The 16,933-nt window shown below is 42.8% G+C and overlaps 1 long non-coding RNA gene across 2 annotated transcripts; it reads left to right on the top strand.

Moving 5' to 3' along the window:
- Positions 1-511: 511 nt before the first annotated feature.
- LOC134136784 (uncharacterized) lies at positions 512-15,362 on the top strand. 2 transcript variants are annotated; one of them, XR_009957552.1, is made up of 5 exons: positions 512-880; positions 7,018-8,083; positions 9,362-9,527; positions 10,483-10,540; positions 10,660-15,362. It is a non-coding gene; the product is annotated as an uncharacterized LOC134136784 (long non-coding RNA). The 2 variants fall into 2 exon arrangements; XR_009957551.1 differs by having other exon boundaries at positions 7,018-9,527.
- Positions 15,363-16,933: the final 1,571 nt, after the last annotated feature.

The raw sequence follows: 16,933 nt of genomic DNA, 5'->3' as shown, positions 1-16,933 counted from the left end.
AGCCCTGTTCAGTAGGTGCTCACAGCCCACTATAGGAGCTCCCAGTCTATAGGAGTTAAACGCATGCTTCAGTGCTTCCAAAGCTATAGTCTCTCATTTATTTTTTTTAAGTATCGTCTTCCTCACACACTGGCCTGTGCATGTACCAACGCCACATAAACAGGTCAGCACAGCTGTCTGCAGAACGTAGATCTCCGCTCCCGGGCTGTTTGAAACCCGCGGCCCGTGCCAACTCAAGTTTCACAAAAGCTGCGAGGAAATACTATGCGCCACACTTTGCCTGCGAAATACACACAAAAGGGATCTTCAAAGGTTTTGGTGGTGCATTAAGTCACCAGACACTCATCCAAAATGTGCTTGGGAAAGGTCACAGCCGGGGGGAGATTGCCGTCGGAGCGGACTAAGCGCGTTTTGAGATACACGGGAAATGCTTCAAAAAGCCAAGCACTTCACGTGACCCTCAGCCAGTCTGATGGGAGCAGCCACCTCCGCCGTGGCTTATTCCCACACGCAGTCCTGACCTTGTCAGCTCGCTCTGCCCTTATCTTCCCGCAAGCACTAATGACTCTGTAATAATCATCCCTGAGCCTGAGACAAAAATAAACAGGAGCTTTAGGCAGGCACCGCTTCCTCTCCTCCTCCTCCATCTATGCATTTCATGGGAGAGTTGGCTTATTTGCAGCCTAAGGATTTGGGTTTCATGGAAACGATCTGCCCAGTCTCTCTGATAAGAGGACGCACCCAAGAAATCCTGCCCTTGTCCTGGCCACTGAAGGAAGCCGCAGCCCGGGAACCAGTGCACCTGCTTGGAGCGGGAGCTGTCCCCTCACCCAGCTTTCTGCAGCACGAGGAGTGGTTGCGTTCAGAAGCCAAGGAGCAGGTAAGGTGTTATGGCAATCAGTGCACAATGCAATAGGCTAGATGGTGAATAGGAAATATTCATATAGCTCACCCCCTGTGGTTCAGGTTGCCTCTTGGAGAGAGCAATTCTAGCTTTCTGTCATAGAGATCTCCTCAGAGGAATGGCTAGGTGTGTTGTAGACTTCCAAGAAGGTGTTATTTTCCACTCCCTTTCCAAGCTTATCAGCAAATGAAAAATGACAGTTTCTGGTACTGCATCTTTTGGAAGCTGGGAGCAGCAGTGCAGCACAGGCACCGCGGGGCTCTGCCGGAGCCTGGGAAAGAGCGGTGATATTGCACAACCTGTGTGCCCTGACCACGAGGCTCCCAGCCTCCGTGCCTGCCCACATCCCTAATTCTGCCCGGGCTCTTAAGTGTCTTTATTGTCTTGTCTCAAAAGGAAATACAGCCTGGCAGCCTGGGGAGTTTATCTGTTACATCTTTTCCAGTGGTACTTGTAAGTTAGCATAATTTTATATAATTACAGCTTTGATCTTGTCTGTATTTATGAAATGTGATTGTGGAACACCGAAAGAATTCAGGCAAGACTTGACTTTATACAGACCCTCCCCATAAACCGAGTTCTGCTGCCGATCACCTTTCTAAGTTGTAAGTACTTGCCTTCAGTACTCCCATTCTCCTATTAATATTAGCGTATTATGCCTCAGTTCTAGAATTAGCTCTGTCAGGTTCAGCACTAGGCAGGCTACATTTTGAAGAATCACAGAAAAAGCAGCATAAAATCACCACTTAGACTGTGTAAGTTTTAGGATGGGGCTAACTTCTTGTTCTGGCATTGTATCAGTCCCTGACTAGCATCTACCTACCATCCCAGGCATTACTCTGGTAAGTATTTGTGTAATTACAATTACAAAAATTTATAGAAGCCCACATTATTCATATATTTAAAAATAAGGCCTTTAAATTTGAACTGCCTTGACAGCTAGAAGGTTGTGTATATACAATTGCAAAACCCCCTTAAAGCAGCGCGAAGTGTCTGTTATTGTGATACATGCTTTTGAGAACCCCGAGCATAGTTTTACTACACAAATAAACAAGCAGACGAATGAACGGAAATACTGTTCAATCAGGAGTTCCTCATTGATAAAATACCTGTCACATACCTCTGCCTAAAGCACACAGACATGCTTGTATAGCAATGTGGCAAGTGGCCCACTAATCATATTCAAAGTAAGTCCTAAAAAGGAAAATTTCTACAGTCTTCAAATCTATAGAGGAGCAGATGGATGATGGTAAACTCTAAGTGCTTTGCTGGCTGCCTGCCTGCCATCCTCTGAACAAGGGCTAATAATAATATCACTTAAAAGAGCTGCTGAAAGGTTAGATAGCTTCACTGCTGCAATTCGCAAATAATCCAATATCTGAGTTTACTATGTCCTTTGCTATGGCCACGGTCAACCAATTCTGAGTGCAGCTTGTTGACCCACTGACAGCCTATTGCTTATGTTTCATGAGGAAGAGCTATCTGGGTCCTAGTGAAGTCATGGCAAAATACAGAACCAAGCACTTTCTTTTTTTTCAGTCGCTCAAAGCCTCTTCATTCGGGAGACCAGGAGAAGAGATTTCTCCCAACCACCTTGTGGCTTTTTCTCCAGCTTTTTTTTTTTCCCTTAGTGGGGGCTCAGAGCCTTTGGGGTTGTATATAAATACATGGGAGTATGGTCTTACCTCCAACTCGCAGGCAGGTGTGTGGTTGTCCCCACCCTGGTTTGCACAGCGCCCGCTCAGCTGGCACAGACACGCTGCCCCGCAGCCTGGTGTTTAGCAGAGCCTGATCCCTGCAGGGGAGCTGCACCTGCCTAAAGCTGGCATGCAGCTCTGCATGCCTGGGTTTTTAGCAAGATTTTCTCTGCCTATTTATTTGATTTTTTTTAAAGCACTTCTAGCAATTTCTCTGCTAGAGAAAAATATTGCAGGCACCTTCAGCCCTAGCAGAAGCGCCCACTCTGAAGAGGCCAAGTGTGGTGTCAACAACAAATGCAATGAAGTCTCCTTCTGTCTTGCACCAAACTGGGACAGAACTCAAATGCCTGTACAAGGGAATGTTTCCTAAGTGAAACTCAGAAGAAATATCTGGCAAACAGCTTTGGACATATGTTTAAGAGGTTTGTTTCCCCTCTTCTACCTTGTCAACTCTGTGAAGATTTGAGGTCAGAGCCATAAGCCACCACCTTGCCTCCCCGCTACATGCTCCAGCATCCTCTGGGTTGTTTGGGACTGCACTTCACTGCCGGGTAATGGGGAAGCAGGTGATAGACAGGAGTGACCATTTTTGATGCAAAATCTTCTGTGTTTACTGCCACAGCATCCTGCCTAACTCAGTGGCACAGGGTCTCTTTGAAAAACACTGAAGGCTCCATGCTCTGCCTTACAACATGGAAGGTCTTCCATAATGCCTATATCCCCATCAGATGATAGTGTGTGGACGTGTGGTTGCCTCCTTTGAAAGAAGCCTATCTCGATACACAGGAAAGATGGGATACAGACGGGCGTCAGAGACATTACTGAAAGACTTGGGATGAAATGAGATTCCCCAAAAAATTCATCCTGCCTGCTCCCTGCCTGCCTGAGCAGCCCCAGAGAAGGAGGCAAGCAGGGAAGGAGGGAATTGGCCAGACAAACGACCTGGGCTCCTCTGGTTCTCCATTTCTTTGCCTCCTACATGGCACCAGTCATTCTCCCTGCAAGACATCTGATAGGAAGACTTCTAACTTAACACTCATGTCAGTGTTCAACCCCATTGGCATCCAATGAGCCCAATATTGTTTCTATTTCAGGTGTGTACTAGTGTAAAGATTTTCCCTGTGGGATTTGGGATTGATACATATTGTTTGCAGTCACACCTAAATTTGCATCATTGCCCTGAACACAGGAACAAGGATAAGCTTTCTGCACTTGTTTGTAGGCATCTATCATAGCAGCCTTGGGGCTGCTCTAACTTCCCCCACGTGCCTGCAGTCAGGCAGCAGCGCGCTCTGGGCACCCTCCGAGCCACGGCCATCTGCTGCGTGCTGGCACCGGGCCGCTCTGCTCGAACTTCCTTGGCACGTATTCCCTCCCAGACACTGCAAGCTGTTTCATTTCACCTTACCAGAACAGGGAACCAGAACCACCAGGCAAAAACATAAATGTCTGCAGAAAGCGCTAGCTAGGGGAGACTATTTAAGAGTATTTCCATTCACGCTGGTGAGTTTTCATTAGAGGGGACTTCTTGTGATATTAGTATCTTCTGGGATTTGTCAAACCATTTATCTGTCTCTCATCACAAAGAAGTCTCATGGACAGTCTATAGGTAGTTGTCAAGGCAGAGCTGATAAACTGGGGAACTCAGATGATTTGGGTTTTACTAACTGGGTAAAACATGGAAGGCCACATTTTTAATATAAGAGTCATAAAGGAAGTTGGAAGAATGAAATTATCTTGAAGTGTCTTACTTCCAAATACCTTTAAAAAAATCTGAACACAAGAATGAGGTGTGATGCCTCAAAAATATTACCCTAATGCTTCGAGCTGTTTGAATTAACTAGTGTATTATGGAAGATGGTAGTTCTGTGTTTCTTGAACCTGAGATCTGAATGATGCTAAATGGTCCACTATGCTCATTCTGTTTGCTTCTTGTTGTCTTTCTCTAATTAGTTCTTCAGAAATTGCTACTGCATTTGTTTTAATTGTGGATAAACAAGACTCATCCTAGATGCACCCTCCATATAGGTCCCTGCTCAGACCATGGACTTCTGTGGTGAAAGGTCTGAGTTTGGGCCATCTGCTAATTCATTCCTTCTTTCTTGCTTCATGTGTGCTGTCTATCTTGGTGTGTATTTTCCTGGGACCTGTTTTTGTAGCCATCAATGGCTACATCAATGGTAGCCCAGCATTTTCAGGACCAGGCCCTTGCTAAACAAATTCAACTAAATTTTACCCCACTACCATGAAAACAAACCTGTTTTCATCTTTTGGTTTGTCTTGACATATAGCACAGTAAACACAGTTGCTCTTCTACTTTCCAGGAGTTTGGTCACTATGTGATTGCTATAATCTCCTGGGCAGTGACACTCTCTTCACCAGACAGTATTACCAGCAGGTTTTTCAATCCCTCTAGATCTTCTTGCTTTTTGATACCAAGAGGTGATCTCTGCCTGTTGCCAGGCAATCAAACAACACAGGCAGGGTAGACATTTGCTGTACAAGGGCTTTCTTATACAATTGTTTAGTACCGAATGGAAGCAAAATAAATCAGAAAAAACACCCATAATCCTACTGATCTGCATTTTGCAGAGTCATGAGCATTTTCTTTCCCATTGCAGCAAAAGCTGCCAGCACTCCCTGGGGAAGAGGCGTAGGCATGCACCACTTCACAGGATTCTGGTTCCCACAGCACTCCTGACACACACCGAGGGAGCACCCACCAGCGCACGGGCCCCCAGTGAGCCTCGAGACTCGCACGAAGACACAAAAGCGCAGCGAAACGCACCCATCCCATTCCGACCCAGGGCTGATTACAGCAACGCCCGCACGGACGGGTCTGTGACGGCTTCGTTACTGTTACTGTCAGTGCCAGCCTCTTCATTCTGGTTACCTAATACTTTCTGTTATTGAGAAGTTCTGTATTGCTAGTGTTTGCAGCGGCCCTCTGGAACACTGCAGAAGTCTCTGGAGCTATGAAAATGCATTTTATTTTCCTATAAAAATGTATCCAGGTTTTGCTGAGTAATGAACTTTGAAAAATGGCAGTTTCTCTTCTGTCCTTTCAGGTTTCCCCTAGAAAAAATTAGCAGTGGATTTCCAAACTAACCCAGCGTAACTGTTTCGGGGCCCCACAGCATGTCTACTGCAATGCAGCAGGGCTGGGAGTGCTGGCAGCAGACCGAGAGACAGGACACTCTGCCCCACCAAGAGCATCGCAGGGCCTCCTGTCAGCAGGTTAGGGAGGCCTGCAGTGGCCTTAGCTGTTATTTGAGGGCCTTGCAAGTTGGATGAGCAACTATAAATAGTTGTTGTGGAAATGAAAAGAAATATTGTCCTCTTTTCTTCTTCCTGTCTCCTTATTGTCCTCTTTTCTTCGTCCTGTCTCCTGGTGAACAATTCCTCACCCCGCCAGCAAGACCCAATACAACAGCTTTCTATCAGTGCCAGCTAGTGCCACAAGATGTTAGGAGAGGTAGATGTTGGTAGAGATGGTGGCAATGCTGAGTATTCAGCATATTCTTTCTGGTAATATTTTATAACGAATGCAGAATAAAAGAACATTATTATTAGATATAAAATAATTGATTTTTTACCTCTTTATTTAAAATTACATAGAAAGTGACATTTATCAATACATTAAAAGAATTATATTTAGGCTCCAAAGTCAAGCATTTGAGATGGAGGAAAGGAATGATTAGCTGTGCAGCCTTAATTCTGTCCCCTATCTACATTATGCCACAGAATTTAATTGCTGGATCACTTACTCATGCCTCAGGGAGTGTCCAAAATGGAAGTTCATGAGGCAAAAACAAGACAATTTTAATACAGCATTAATTTCCTAACTTTCCAGTACACATTCTGAGTAGTACATTTTGAACACAAATTATAAGTCAAAGCCAAATAAAAGATGAGGGAAACGAAATACAATTATTTCTAGATGGAAATCTGAGGCATAGAGCAATTAAACACTTTACTCAGCATCACAAATAAAGTGGCAATGGAGCTGGAACTGTAACTAGTTTTCAAGTACAGAGTTCCTGACTACAGGAAGGTGACCCATGGTGGAATTCTCCTGTGCAACTGTTATTTAAATTCAGATGATTTTTACAAATAACTCTTATTTCTTACAGACTCTATGAGGACCCTCTTTGGTCCATTGAGGTGTCCTGCCCCATTACAATGTCTGCAGTCTCAGAGGAAGTACAGGATAAGATGGCCAACGAAATGTGACTTTTTCCTCTAGATTTAAGGGCTGTTCCCTTTTGCTGCAACTTATGAAGGGGATATAAGAGACTTATTTGTCCCATTACTTTTACTTCACTTTCTGTTTCCAGCCTAGAGTGAGCAGCACTGATTTCTCGGCCCTCCTGCCTTATGAAGCTCTCTGTTCTCTTTCCCTCCTTCCACCAGGTACCTACCCCGACCACTTCTGCTGCTGCAGTGCAAGCGTAACCCTGCACTGCCTATGTGCATGCTTGCGTGCACGCGTGCTTCAGTGATGACACTCCTCCTGCACACAGCCGGGAGCCAGAGGCTGATGAGGACAGTGCTGAGAGAACTCCCTTAAGCAACTGAAATCCCTGGGCCATAAATCTAATATCTTCCAGGACTGCAGTCTGGTACTTTGGCCCACCTATCTTTAGGAAATGGCTGTGACTTTGGGGGATTCTGCTTCATCTCTGTTTGTTTGCACAGATATATTTTGCATATAAGCAGCAAGGAAGCAGGAACTGATGAAAGACAGGGAAGTCTGTGGTGTATGGATGAAGATACTGCACTGTGCTTATGTGGGCTAACGCTTGCAAGCTCTCTAGAAGGGTTAAGATGTGTGCCTAAGCCAGCAGGGATAAATCAAAAAAAAATCTTTTCTCTTGAGCCTCTCTTTATCTACATATATGGCCTTCAGCACTGTCTCCCACAAGATTACAAATGTATTCCTGCAGCTCCTTGCAAAAGAGCCAGGATTTGACTGAATCTTTTCAGAATATTTTAGGTACAAGATCATCCTACACTTAGCTTGAACTCTGAATGAAACCCTTCTGAATGCTAGGAAAGCATCATTTAACCAGGGTTTTTATTTTCTGCATGCTTCAGTTCTTCAGTCAGGATACCTGGCACACCACAAAAGCCTTTATTTACTGGGCTGGATTTCTGATGCATCCAGAAATGGAAGTGAAATGTTGCTTGATGCCCTGAGATCCCTTTGCAACTCTCAACCCACATGGCCACCTTGGAAAGTGTGACCGGCTCCATGGCTCACTTTGAAAACAAAACACACCCTCCTCTTCTCTACTGACTGATCCACAGCCCATCACTATTATTTTTCTCTGCTCCCCTTGAGGATGGAGCTACATTTCCTTAGCATGCACAGATGAGTAATTCTGCAGAAAGCTAGAAATCTTGTTCAGTATTACTTGGTAAATGAGAAGTAAAAAAAGCTGGGCAACTGCTTCGTGCAATGAGGATCTCTGCTATGGTACGGGTGTTTCACAGAGCTCAGTACAAATGCACTGAAGTGCCTGGGAGCCTTGCTAGCAAAAGAGGGTTAGGCCTTTTCTCTACTGAGTAGTCCCAGAGTTGTTGTGCCTCATTTCAGTGAGGTGCTGACCACAGTGTTTTCTCTCTGGCAGGTGATAGGTTAGAGGACTGCAACATACAGTGGGACCAAAGTCAGTTATCAATACTGTTAACAGTTGAAGTCAGGGTTTCATACTACAGCTCACCCCAACAGGAGCCAAGGGCTCATGTGTATGGTAGGAATCAGAAATGTACTCACACCCAGAGCATGAAGCAGGACTCGTTTGCTTGGGCATGGCTGCACATTAGGATGCCTGTATGGACCTGAAAGACATGTCAGCTGACTTGGGAGTTCAGGAAGACATAACTTTCAGCTGATCGTTTGATGCTGTGGATGTATGTCCATACATCTCCACGCCAAAGTAGCAGCAAAGCCGTTGTTGACCTTCCTGGTGTCTTCTATGCTATTATATTTTCAGAACCAAATGGGCAGTTTGGCCATAAAGTCCCGAGAATGTATGGAAATCAAATGACAAATTCCAACCAGCGCATAACATAATTAATGCACAGTTAATTATCCTGGATGGAAGCCTAGCTAGAGGATTGTAGCATGTAGAGACATCATGCACTGTAAAAATAGAAACAAGATAAACTTATGATATTAAAAAAGCTAGTTTTTAATGGAGGAGATGCTAAAATATTATAAACACCCAGAAAGACTAAACAAAGCCACAGGCTGCAGAGGAACTATATTTGTCAAAAAGAGGTTTTGATGTGTCTTTCTGGACTGTTTCCTCACCAACTTTCCCCTGATAGTAGGGTGTCGAGATTGTGCTGTAGTCCTTCCAGGGCTGTAGCACAGCTTATGGCACAGGCAAAATTAATTCCTGCCCAACATACGCAACCAAATGGTGTTTTTCTTACAGAACAAGGTACAGCACCAAACTTTGGGGCAAGGACACAGATGAGGGTTGGAAACCCTGACTGCACTTGTTCATACTTGCACTGTCCAAGCAGCTAATGCTTCTCCACCTCTGAAGTGAACCAAGGGGGCTCTCTATGCTCATCCAGGGCCAAACACAAACCTCAGGGATAAGGCATATTGGGATTGGGATAAGGCATAAAGCAGCCCCTGGGTTGGAGCTTGGATGGGGTCCTTGAGGAGCTGTAGGCTGAGACCACCTGCCTGACATCTTCTCCTGGTTGAGCCAGCCAACACTGACCTTCCGCCCTGCAGGCAGGAGAGGTCTTTCATTCATACAGCCTCCATGGCGGGGACATTTGTGGACTGCTTCTGTAAAACAACCAACTTTGCACAGCTTTGTCTCTTTGCCCGAATCCTTGGCATCCTGAAAGGCTGGACATGGCTTACAAGATTTGGTTCTTTCTGCAGCTTATCCCAGGTATGTTTAGTGCTTTATTTCTGCCCTGGCTGTTTTCTATTCTTACAGTTTGCATTTATGACTAGCTTACAGGAGTGTTTGCTGGATGTGCCATGGTATGCCTGCCCCTGCTGAGAGACTCACGCGGCTTCACTCTTCTCATTGTTTCAGTGTTAGGTCACTAATTCAATATATATTAAAATGTCAGACAAGATTTTGTGAGCCTTACTCACAGAGAGGAGTGTTTACTCATATGAATAGTCTTCTTTATGTTATGGATATACTGCCATGACCATTGAATGAATAAAAGCATATGCTCTCTAAATCATACCATTAGGAGACAGATTTAGTTCTGTTTGGTTTTACCCATAGCTTATTCTTCCAGGACTTCCAGCAAGTCACATTTTCAGGTGATTCTCCCTGAGAGAGCCTGGAGGCAGGTAGAAAGCATCATACACAGGCCGTGATGTCCGCACTGTGATATAATAATGTAATGTAATATAATGTAATCTTGCTAGTATGTATACATTAAGAAAAAGGGAATATGGTAAATTTTTGGGCCAATTTACTGTAACTACTTCTGAGTGCTGTGCAGAGTACTATTTATGCTGCTTGATTCTAATTTGAAGAGCGGACACAATATTTTCTTAGAACTTTCTGAAAGTGAGGAAGGTTATAATAACTATAAGGTTAGAAATAGGGGCAAATTAATTATGTCTAACTTGCAACCTCATAATTCTATAGAAGATCAAAGTAACCTAAATATTTCAGGAAAGACTAGTTCCCAGTGTAATGTTTCTTATCATCTCTCCAAACATTACTGTCTACTGTCTCTGATTTAAATTAGATTTTTTTGGGGGGTGAGAATTATTCCTCCAGCATCTTACGTTCTTATGTTTTTCCATATCCTAGATGTTTTTGCTATGTATTTTTTTAACTCCAGCTGCATCACTCCCATCTTCTCTTCTTTCTTTAGAAGCTGCTCCTGCTTACCACACAAGTAACTGCATCTGTGGGAAACAGTCACTAACCTGGTTGGTATTTTTTAGGAACATCGTGAGTTTTGACCATCCATTCTGAATGGTCATCCATTCCATTACTCACAAATAACTTTATCATTCTAACTCTTTTGGGGTGATTTTGGTGATTTCAGATGCTAAGAAGAAGAATCTTAGATTGAAAAAAGAATCTCAGGATCTAAGGTGATGCATGATAAGTTTGCACTGTGTGATATGTTACCCTTCTGAGCAGGGAACTGAACTGAATTCAGAAACCGAAGGAGACCCGGCCATCCCCACCCAGTGTTGTACACAAGCGTCTCTCCTTCGTAGCCAGGCAAGAAAACTGCTGTGGCTAAGGCAGGCTGAAATTGCACACGATGAAGCAAAACCACAAGAAGTCTATTCACTTGGAGTATAGGAGCTGGATATGAATCCAGGGTATTGAAGAACTAGTTTGTAACACTCTGGATTTAATATAGATCTTCATTTGTGACCTCAAGTAATGTGCAAGAAGAGTACAGCTTGTAACCCTGAAGTTCATGTTTTGATTTTAAGATCACAAGAAACTAAACTAAAATCTCTTTAAAGGATTGTTTCAGTTTAAAAATGGGGTTTCTTTCCATGGTACATTTTTCTAGCTATGAGATTTATGTATTGTACTTGTATTGAAGGTGTATGTCCCCTTCAGTTTTATTAGTGAGGGATGCTAAATAATTTTGCTTTAGGAACTAAGCTGGAAAATGGGTGGACTTCAGCCTTAATGCATTTACATACCTATGCTTGCCACTTCCTATTTTTTCTGTATTTGAATGACTAGAACAACTTTGTTTTAAAGTAGTTTGTATACACATAATATATTCATATGTAGTCATTTAATTATGGTTACATTTTGGTAGCACAGTCATACAGTAGTTTAAGATGTGCTGGAAACCAAATGTCCTTGGTTAGCTTCTAAATCACTGACTAATGCTCAGATTTTATGCCCCTGTTTAAGTTTTACTGACTTGAAGGAAGAGCACGGGTCAATTAATTCTCATAACAGGAAGTAACTGCGTTGCTGTTCCAATCAAGTCTGCAGAGAAAAACATCATGCTATTTCCAAAGAAAACAACTATTCTACCAACCCTGAGTCCTGGACAATTTATTTAGTGTCAATTTGTAACAGTGTCCAAGATCTGAGCTGCCACATCTATGCATTTAATGTCATGAAACTGGACATAATTGCTTGTCAAGAGTGTTACAAAGTCCTTTAACGACCTTATTCCCTCTAGGAGGGGAGGCAAACTGGCACCTGTGATCTGTATGGCAGGAGCTTTGCTTGCACAGCCCTGGTGCAGTACATGCACATCATTTGTTTCTCAGCCCTCAAATATCATGAGATAATCCTGATAGATTTTCCCCGATGACTTGCTGGGGAGCTGCTCACATGTTGTGCAGCCATTCCACGGTTCATTATCTGAATTCCAAGTATGGTCCTGTGTGTTAAGTACTTCAAACTGTTCAGATTCTGCTCTAAATAAAAGGGTAGGATTAGATAGGAAATTCTTCATGCTCATAACATCCTCCAGCCATGCTCATTACAGTATTATCTGAGGTCTACATCTAAAAAAAGGAGGTGTGACAATACTGAGTATGGTAGTGACTGGCTTCCAGACAACTGGCAGCCCGAAGATGTTTCCAGCCTGCAGGTGAGACCTCCAGGCACTTTATTCAGTGCTAAAAACACCTGGGTACCTAGAAGAGGAGGCACCAGCACTAAGGTGATATAAAGGTGTAATTAAAAATTTTATACTTTTCTCACACTTTGCTGCCCTCTAGTCCTCAATATCGTCCAGGGAAAGGTGATGACTAAATGCTTATAAAAGGAGATCATTAAATGTTTTTTTTTCTTCTCAGAGAGAAAGCAGCTCTCATAGCCAGCAATACAATGTATGGAGCATTCACCCAGGATGTAGGCAACATAGATTAAATTTCTTTCCCTTGCTGTGAAAAAAAGTCCCACCAATTTCATACATATTCTCAGTTCTTCTCTGATTCAGTGATTGTGCATGAGGTTAAATCCTAGGTGCTCCTTGCAAACCACGCACGCTTGCTGGTTCCACTTCCCCCTTCCCCCACAGCCTTTGCATCATACTGTGTCTTCACTGGAAGTATTAATACTGTTTTTGCCATTACCCACATGCTGAGAACCAGTAGAAGACCCAAAGATAAATCTTGCCAGAATTCATTTAGACAATGACTTATTTCACTTCCGGTTTTAAAATTTAAATAAGCCATCTTTCACATACGGCCACTGCTTTGCATGATGCTCTGCATATGGATCTGTGAGTAATGCCTCAGCAGAGCGCAGGTGCCTGAGATTTGCTTCCCAGCCTCTTCTCCTGTCACAGGCAAGATCTGGGCCATCACTGAGCAGTTAAAGAGAGAAGAGAGAAATCCCCATGACAGCTGCCTGTAGACAGAGAAAAGGCAGGGCTGGTGGATGGCATTTTATCGATTGCGATGCAGTCATACGCTTTCCTATGAACTGATGCAATGTCACTGTAAAGCAACATTGGAAGATGCTTTCTGCTGAGCTCTGATGCCGGCTTGGAAGATATCGTGGCCATTTACCTCCTGAACATGAAGTAACTTGCTTTAGTGAGTATGCGACTAGAAAGCTATGGTTGCAAACTGTACGGGTTTACATTTGAGGTAGCAAGGCTTTCAGCATTTAAAATTAGCAAGCCATAGTTGAAGGTTAATTTGTTATGTATTTATGCCTAAATTTTCAGTGGACAAGATTCACATCCCTCACTTGTGAATGTGGAGTAACTCCAGCAAGTTGCACAGGATTACTGCAGGTCAGACATGCTGCAACTGGGCACCTTTCCAGAAATGCACCACTTTTGTAAGCATTTCATCTATGAAGAGAGTTGTATGTCCCTTTGCAGAGAGCAGAATATTTGCATGAAGAGTAAAGCAGTAGCACATTAGGCTGATCAGGATTTGTCTAAATCAGAATTTCTGTTTCTGCTCTAACTTAAGCCAGTCAGTTATGTCTAATGAGCTAGCACAGTTACGGATGCTAGCCCAGATGAGATTGAACCAGAGAAAAGCTGGTGTTTCTAACTCATCATCTGCAACTTTATGAGGGAAGAATCAGATGCTCTTTTATGAATATGACTGAGAAAGTTTAAGAATTAATGTCTCCAGAAAAAAAAAAAAAGGAGCTGATGAGGCAAGCAGTACTCCCTTGCTTCAATGAAAAATCAGCCTTTTTGGTGTGAGTTAACTCATAATCATCTACTTTGAATTACAACACAACAAAAATTATTTCTCCCAGTCTTTTTTATAGACAGGAAAAGAAATAATTAGCACAAGAAGACACAACTGTGAAGGGCGGCTTTAGTTCAACCATGTAGTCTTCTGCATTAGCTACATGTAGAATTCAGTATTTTAATGGGAAATGAAAGCTTTTACAACATTCCTCATTTTATAAACGATTCTGTAGCCACTGGCAAATAGGGTTATGTAAAGGCATAACTCATGGGATACTATATTAAAAACAACAAATTGATGGGGAAGATCCCTTTAAAGGTTTCAAATTTTCTTCAGATTAGATAAAATTATCAAGGACTTGCATTTAGAAGCTTTGTTAGAATAATTTCCTTTTAACACTGAATGACAGACTCCCTTAAAGTAGCAGAAAAGCAGAAAATAAAAAGGAAAAGAATCTATTAGAAAGGAAGGAAAAATTTGGATGCCAGGAAAATAATCATATTCTCAATTTCCTAGCTAGAAATTGTATGAAGAGTGATACACTATAATCTCTTAGACTGGCTCTGTAAAATTATATATCCAATTCTCATCAAAAGTGGTTCAGAAGAAAAAACTATGCAAAACGGATACTGCTACTTGACAAATCCAAGATCTGAATGGCACACATCGTTGCTTTCTGAGCACTGTGAAATGCAGGAGAAAAGCTACTGTTGATGTTCTTGCTTCTTCTATTACCTTTTGGAGGAAAGAATGACCTCCTACCCAAATACATGCTAGCTCAATCACTGATGAATCAGGAGGCCCTCCCATATTTCCATCAAAGAGTCTTGAACATCTGCAGAATTTGAGCTTTATTTTTTAAACAAAATCATTTCTAGTCTCTGTGTTTGAAGAGAAAAAATATTCCAAGTGTGAACTGAGCGCAAAATTCTCTGCTATTAGCAGAAATACTAAATCAATAGCCTTATGAAAGATGAACTCCCTCCCCATCTCCCGCCTTTCATCTCAGTAATCTGTGGACTCTGAAGATTGTCTCTGAAGGGTGATTTTAGCGTCAATTTTGTTACCAATTTATTTTACTGACAAAGAACATAGAAGAACACGGAAATAGGACTGAGCAGCGACATTTAGGTCACTGAATTCAGTCCCCTGCCATAGCAGTACTGCAACACACAACCCGTCCCATAAATACAGAGAACTCTTCTTTAAAGCTACCAATGTTTTTGGCACACACTATTCTGATTAAAGGCTTCCCTGCTCCAGGGTGGCAGGCACTTTCTTCTAAAACTAAGGCCAAATGCGCTCATGATCAGTTTATACCCATTTGATCACGTGCCAGGATCATTCTTCAGTGTAAATACTTCTCTTTTCCTGATGTTAACCCTGCAATGTATTTGACAGTAACTGGATCCCTCTCAGCCTTCCTTTGCCAGACTAAACATGCTAAGCTCTGTTACTCTCCTCAGCGCTGGCCCCCTGGTTTCTCAGTCCTACCAGTGACCTTCCTCTGCTCAGGCTGAGTTCATCTTTCTTGAAACAGAGGACCAAAATTTTATGTACTATTTCAAATAAACTCACCAGTGTACTGTGCAAATGGCAAATCATATTTCTCCAGCTCTATTGGGAAAAGGCTCCTCAGAGTCTCTCCTTTCTTAATTCTCGCAGATAGGAGAACAAGAAACCTGTGAGAACGTCACAGACTGGAGAGGCTATTTCAGATCTGACTGTGGGCACCCAGCCGATGGGGTGACAGCCCTTCACTGTACCAGAAGAGAACTGATGAGGCTGAAGTTCTCAGGCATCTCAGCCGACCAAAAAAGGGAAAAGGGAGCTTTAGCTGACAACTGTCATTTCTTAAATAATCGGTTTTGTTATATATATGTTTTTTTTTTAATCTAAAATGTTCTCATATTCCTTTTCTCTGCATTGGTGCTTGATCCGCTCCACTTCACAACAGCCACCAGTAAGCAAAGCCTGGGACTGGGCAGCACAAGGAGGAGGCCAGGCACAGGGGCCTGTGGCAAGCCTGGCAGGAGGGACAGGGGCTGGCCAGAAACAGAGATGCATCCCTGGGACCCTCCGCATCTTGCCAGGGTGCTCTCACCGGACCAGCTCTATATATCATCTATTAGAACAGCTGCCTTGTGCCATCAATATTACTTCCCTAATGTCCTTGCCATGATGGGAATTTTCAGAAAAACTCTATTATAATAAAATGCAAATAGCATATTGTCTCTGAAAATGCCCATAGTTGAGTGGGCAGCATAATGGTATTAATTCAAGTTTCTAAACAACATCACTGCTATTGGTATTGATCTGACATCCATAACTGATATTAATGGGATGCATATTCAGTTCAGTTACTCCCATCTAAAATTTCACCTTGAAATTTTCCACTGCTGATAGTAAGCAGAGGTAAGTCGCTTTCTAGAAGAGGTAATTGAAATATGGACACAGATAGGTAAGTGAAAAGCAGTAGAAATGGAGACCAAAAGGCTATGGAAGATTGTTCAGGAGGGGAGAGTCAGAGGAAGAAAGGAAAGAAAAAAAGCATCCTACTATAAACCAGCTGAATATATAGCAGTTATATCTCTTGCTGGAATCTCTCTGTTATGCACATAGAGGATAAGAGTTCCTTCTGCTATCAACTTTGGTCCAGAAGACTGTCACTAAAAAGACATTGCAATGGAAGTAAAAAGAGCTAAGCATGCTTGGTACTTCATTTCATGCAGACCTAAGTGCTGCCAAACGGTTTTAATCAGACTGTCAGAATGGCTCCACAGCTGCAACATCAGCATCATGAGCTATCGTCTCACACACTACTGCTTCCAGCACAAAGTCACCACCAGAGAGAGCACTTCCAGGCCTTTTGGTCAGCATAAAACTTGGATTCAAGGACTGAGTTAAGTATTTATACTTGTGAGCCATGAGCAGTTTAAATGTTATTGAGGTGTGTAACATACCATCTGCTGGAGCCTACTGGTGAGATGACACTCAAACACCCCTGTGGCTAAGTCCATACAGACTCCTCAGCCTGAACTCCAAAAGCATTTTAACAAATATCCTTATGTATATGTTCTAACTTGCTTAAAACTTAGATTGTGTGGTTTGAGCTCTGGGACTGAGCACTCAGGATCGCTTTCCCAACACTTAATATTTTTATAG

Source organism: Rhea pennata, chromosome 2, assembly GCF_028389875.1.
Source record: "Rhea pennata isolate bPtePen1 chromosome 2, bPtePen1.pri, whole genome shotgun sequence".
Taxonomy (NCBI): domain Eukaryota; kingdom Metazoa; phylum Chordata; class Aves; order Rheiformes; family Rheidae; genus Rhea; species Rhea pennata.
The sequence above is the reverse complement of the archived record's forward strand: the minus strand, read 5'-3'. Positions and strand labels throughout refer to the sequence as shown.